Raw genomic sequence first — 6,297 nt, 5'->3', positions numbered from 1 at the left:
TCTAAACTAAACAAACCTAATTCCTTCAGCCTTCCCTCATAGGTCATGTTCTCTAGACCTTTAATCATTCTCGTTGCTCTTCTCTGGACCCTCTCCAATTTCTCCACATCTTTCTTGAAATGCGGTGCCCAGAGCTGATTAAGTTTGTCCTGTTAAAGACTAACTTGGCTACCCCTATGAAGCTTTTAAAAATCCTAAGTTAGGTAAGAGTTGTTTCACCAGAACCAACTTAGACCTATGAAAATACAACTGGAAACCTGTCTGTGTGTGTTGGAAGGAGGTTTCTGATTCTCTTGGTATGGTATTTAGAAGACTGTGCGTAGTAAAATGTGGCATGATTTTATAAAACAATTTTTAATTGAAGACAATTCCCTTCAACCTACATATTGTGGGTGAAGCTTATCCCCTGTGTACTCTTAAGACAGTAGTAGGAGGGATGAATTTGCTGGTTTAATTTTCAATCTCGTTATCTTGTCTTGATTCCAAGTGTCTTTCAAATATTTGACTGGAAGTATATTCAAAAAGCCATTTTAATTGGCTTCTTTTGCTTGATGGATTGAATGAGAATACATACCCAGTCTGAGTTAAGTCTCATAACTGAACAGATAAACACTTCTGTCCAGTTAGTCTCCTTTTGCTCTAAATTTTTTTCTAGTCGACTGGCAGAGAAGCATCAGAAATAAGTGTTGTCAGTTCCTGATGAAGGGGAAGTAAGGATCCCTTCTCCCACACGCACTGGCAGAGGTTTCCTTAAGTGCTCAAAATCAGAGGTTTTGCACTCGTCCACAAAGGAAATGCTCTCACTAGATTTAATCTAGCATCGTAGTGAAGGGGAATATTTAATATAAACATCTCCGTGTTCTCATTAGCCTTGGAAGCAGAGCAGCTAGCTAGCAGGGGGAGGCTTTGTGCAGAGTTGATGGCTGCCATGGGAGATTTTGAGCGGACACTCACCAGTTGAATTGATTACTGAGTATAACTGAAACCATTTCAGGCTGTTTCTTTAGTTTCCTTAGCTGCGGTGGATTAGGGGAGGGAGGAGAATAAATATAACACTCGTTCTAAGTAGGGATGGAAAATTTCAATTATTTGGCTAATCGACTAGTCCGTGCAATTTGCATCAACTATTTGATTAGTCGATGAGCTCAGAACAGTAATTCCTATCAATGAATGTCACTGAAGGCAGTAATATCTTTCCATGATGTCATGTGAAAGGAAAGCAGAATCCACAACTGTTCAAGCCCATATTTTCAGTTGTCTTGCATGGTGTATTATTTCATGTAGCCATTAAAAGCGACTATAGATCAAATTGCCTGCTCAGACCTGAATGTCAACATGAAGTTGTGTAAACCATGAATTGTTATAGCTCATTTTTCTAGGCTCATTCTCTATTACCATGGCACTTGATGTTGGGTTGAGCAGACCTCTACAAATGTGGAGTTCAAGGCAGAGAGAGAACTTCTATCTGCAAATCCTATACCTAATCACAAACGAGTTACTTGGATCCCATGTTAACGAGAAGCAATGTATTTTGAATATGCAGTCAGTAGGATGACTGGCAACAAGTAACCCTCTCATCAGCACAGAAAAACATGCTGACCTGCATGTGGGAACAGATCCTGATGGTAAAATAAAAATTGAAGGCTTTTGAAACAAAATATTGCCCATAAAACTCTGCACCTGGTTTGCAATTTCATAGGAGTCCAGTGTTCTAGTGATTATCCCTGTGTGTATTCCACAGGAGGGTACGCATGTGCACCATGTGCCAGAGTCCAGAAATTTATAATGAGCCATGTCAGTTGGTCCACACATGCACAGAGAAACACCTTGTCCTCTGAACTGTGGGCATAAAGGGAAGTGTAGACCGATGCCTCCCCAGTTTCTTCTCATTACCACAGGGTGGAGTTGGAATCCTGTGACCATTTAATTTTCCTCTTTAAACCTGTGTAACCAGTTTGTAAATAACTTAATAGCTTAGTATTTGTCTTAGTTTAGTTACTCCCTGCCCTCCAAAGAGGGAAAATGCCAAGAGTTCTGGGGTCCAAGAATTCTTTCCCCTGCTCCGGGGAAGAGCCATGTCAGCCACCATTGCTGCCTCTGTTTCCTTGGGGAAGCTCATATTATTACCAAGTGTAGTATCTGCCACTCCCTCCCTTCCCTGAGCTTGTGAGAAGCGAGAGCTCATCATCCTCAGGCTGGGCTCAGTGCCCCACCAAATACGAGTTCTTCAGTCAAGCAAAAACTCTCAAGCCTAAGAGCCTCTCTTACGAAAGTGGGAGAACATAAGAGTCAGAAAGAGAGCTCTCTATCCAGATTTACCCCTAAGAGAAAGCTGCCTTCCCTGGCTCAACGGCCAAGTCTGGTGGGCTCTCTCGTGTGGGTCCTAAAGCAGTAGGCCTGCTAACCCTTCTGTCCAAGAAAGAAAGGCAAAAAAATATGACTTTGATGGTACCGTCTGGCTCTACTCTTCACACTTAAGGAGCAGTACTCAACTGTTGCATCTGAGAGTTCAATGCTAGGATCCAATCTGATGGCTCCTATATTCTTCATGTTGAACCCCCCGAACAGTAGTCTTTGGGTGACTTTGAATCCACCAATAGCCTCCTCAAGCGTCCCCAAAACACTCACTTTGTCCTATCCATATCCCTTCTGTTACCGAGTCAGGCTCTTCCTAGAGATGTTGCATCTGAGGAAAACATCTTGGCTACATCTAGACTGGCATGATTTTCCACAAATACTTTTAATGGAAAACTTTTTCGTTAAAAGCATTTGCGGAAAAGAGCGTCTAGATTGGCACGGACGCTTTTCCGTAAAAGCACTTTTTGCGGAAAAGCATCTGTGCCAATCTAGATGCGCTTTTGCACAAAAAAGCCCCAATCGCCATTTTCACGATCGGGGCTTTTTTGCGCAAAACAAATCTGAGCTGTCTACACTGGCCCTTTTGCGCAAAAGGACTTTTGCCCAAATGGGAGCAGTATAGTATTTCCGCGAGAAGCACTGATTTCTTACATGAGATCGTCAGTGTTCTTGCGGAAATTCATGCGGCCAGTGTAGACAGCTGGCAAGTTTTTCTGCAAAAACAGCTGCTTTTGCGGAAAAACTTGCCAGTCTAGACACAGTCCTTGAGGGGAAGAATAGCCTCTCCCCGCACTACATCTATATCTAACATCCTCTCGCCAGTTCCATCAATGCCACCAGTAAACAGGAATTTATCATTTAGTCAAGTGAATCGGATGTGTGTAATGAGGTTCCTGCCCCTCCCAAGGGAAACAAGTACAGTTGGAGACCAAGGAAGGTGCCTCCTTCCAAATTCAGCTATGCGGGGCATCATCTGGGGTCCTCCCTGACTGGTCAATTCCTGTGGGTCTTATGAAGGCCTACGGGAGACATACAGCAAATGCCTGAGATCTATGGAGGAATCCTACCATCCCTCCTCTCTCAGCCGATACTAACCAGCTTCATCAGAAATTGCAGAGGGAAGAGATCAAGGTGGTCCTGAGCGGTATGTGGTCCCCTCCAGGGATGAGGCAGTTACTCCATCATCCTCCTGTCCACCTTATGATCACAGGCAGTACTAGGACTTGTGATGGAGGGTGGCAACCTACTTGTAGATACCTCAAAGAGGTCCAAGACACACAGTAGGGCCTTTTGGATAATCTTCAGCCCTCTGACCTTTGGAGAAGCACTTCCAGTCAACCAAGCTGTCCAGGGATCCGTCTTTCTTAGACTCTCCTACCTCAGAATGTAGAAATTATATTGTACACTAGCTAATGGGGCAGAATTTTTATTCACTCATATAGTGCCCAACTTCTTAATGGTATGAGTGGCTACAGAAAAGTCCAGGCTGAAGTACTCTACGACTACCTCAACTGAAGTCTTTTCATCATCTAGTCTGCGATTCAGAATCTTGAACGACCAAGTTTAGTGAGCAAAATATGATTTCCTTAATTATGCCAAATTTAAGATTTTATAAACAGACCCCCTCCGGGGGATAGGGTTTAGTCCCAAGCCCTGATGGAAGTCAAGCTAGTGGCCAAAATGTCACTTCAAGCGGTAGTTGACGCAGCTCATACTGCTCCCCAAATTGCTGCTGAAGCTGTAGTCATGTTGTATGCATTGTGCTTGCAATCTCTGGGGTTCCCTGGTGAGGTCCAGAATACTATTGAGGACCACCCCTTTTGATGATACTAACCTTTGTAATGCAAAGACTGATGAATCTTTGCACAGCCATATGCACACTGAGAATTTACTTCCCTGCCCCCCTGGACACAGATTGGCTACGTCTACACTGGCCCCAAATTCCGGAAAAGTCATGCAAAGCAGGTAAGTCAGAATAGGGAAATCCGCAGGGGGTTTAAATATCCCCCACGGATTTAAATAAACATGTCCACCGCTTTTTTTCCGGCTTGGGGAAAAGCTGGAAAAAAGCATCTAGACTGGTGCGATCCTCCGGAATAAAGCCCTTTTCCGGAGGATCTCTTATTCCTACTTTCAAGCCGGAAAAAAAGCGGTGGACATGTTTATTTAAATTCGCGGGGGATATTTAAATCCCCCGCGGATTTCCCTATTCTGACTTACCTGCTTTGCATGACTTTTCCGGAATTAGGGGCCAGTGTAGACATAGCCATTGGGTCTTCCTCCTCATGCCCCTCGACCAAGGGAGTTCTGATTCTCTCATGTCCTGAAAATGTCATCCTATTGGCATTTGAGCATTTCTGTATCTTCCAGCACAATGCTATCAGTTCCCTACCGGTGCATTGTGCAGCAATTGATGCGTTTCATTTTCCTGTCAAGGACTATACTATCTTCACTCATCCTATACTGACTAGATTCCTCAAAGGACTTCTTAGATCTTTTCCATCAGTGGGGAAGCCACCAACCCCATGAGACCTCAACCTCATTCTTTCAGTTCTCACCAAACCTCCTTTTGAACCATTAGCTACCTGCTCTGTACCCCAGCTCTTGCCTTCCTACTCACCACCGCCTCACCCAGAAAGGTAACCAAGCTTGGAAAATGACAGATCCATCATATACCACATGGCCAATGGGCGCTGGCTTTTTAATCTGCAGAGAACAAAGGCAATTAGAAAAAAATCTAGATTTGTTTTGTTTATTGCCATCGCAGAGACTTTCTAAATGGATTGTGACCTGCATCATCCTTTGTTATGAACAAGCTCATAGTTCCCCGCTACACCCTGAGGTGGTGAGAGCTCATTCTATCAGAACACAAGTGACCGGTGTGGCATCTTTTCAAGAGGGACCTTTGCTGGAAATAAGCAGTTACCTGGATCCTTTACAGACCTTCATAATACACTGTGTTTTGGTCCAGTTTTCTTCTACAGATAAAGCCATGGCAATAGCAGTCTTACAGATAGCCATGACCTCTCCATTTTCATACTCACCTCCTTGCACTCGGCTACCATACTAATCTTGCATATGTGGAATATACTGAGGGCCCATCACTCGAAGAAGAAATGGAAGTTACTTGCACCGTGAGGTTCTTTGACATATGATAGAAACCTATAAAATCATGAAGCGTGTGGAGAAATTAAATAAGGAAGTGTTATTTACTCAGAACACAAGAACTGGAGATAACCAAATGAAATGAATAGGCAGCAGGTTTAAAACAAGCATAAGGACGTGGGGGGGGGGCGTTTTATACAATGCAGTCAGCCCATGGAACTCCTTGCTAGAGTATGTTGTGAAGGCCAAGACTATAATAGGAATTTTTTAAAAAGAGCTAGATAAATTTATGGAGGTTAGGTCCATCAATGGCTATTAGCCAAAATGGGTAGGACTGGTATCCCTAACCTCTGTTTGCCAGAAGCTGTGAATTGATGAAAGGGGATGGATCACTTGCTGATTGCCTGTTCTGTTTATTTCTTCTGGAAAAGTCCACCGTCGAAAGACAGGATACTGGGATCGATTAACCTTTTGGCCGTTCTTACGTTGCTATCTGTATTCCACTGTTCATCCTCCATCTCCTCTCTGCTGCAGATCATTTTCACAAGGCCAATCTAGAGAGGAACTGAAGAGATGTAGATCCTCACCATGAATTGTGTCCCCCATTCAGAGTGCAAGGAGTTCCACAGTGCATATGTAGATCAATGGATGCTGATTATTCAAATTTCCCAGACTCAGGCTTCTGGCACACTCGCGGAATGGAGGATGTGCCTAGTATGTTACTGATGACTTTATTGGCAGCTGTTGCACTAACCTTTCAGGATACCTCTGACTCCATCCACCATTCAGAGCACTTACGAGGATGCCAACAGTTTAGCTTTCTAGAGTTGAAAT

Source organism: Pelodiscus sinensis, chromosome 1 (assembly GCF_049634645.1).
Source record: "Pelodiscus sinensis isolate JC-2024 chromosome 1, ASM4963464v1, whole genome shotgun sequence".
Taxonomy (NCBI): Eukaryota; Metazoa; Chordata; order Testudines; family Trionychidae; genus Pelodiscus; species Pelodiscus sinensis.
This window is presented reverse-complemented; position numbering follows the sequence as displayed.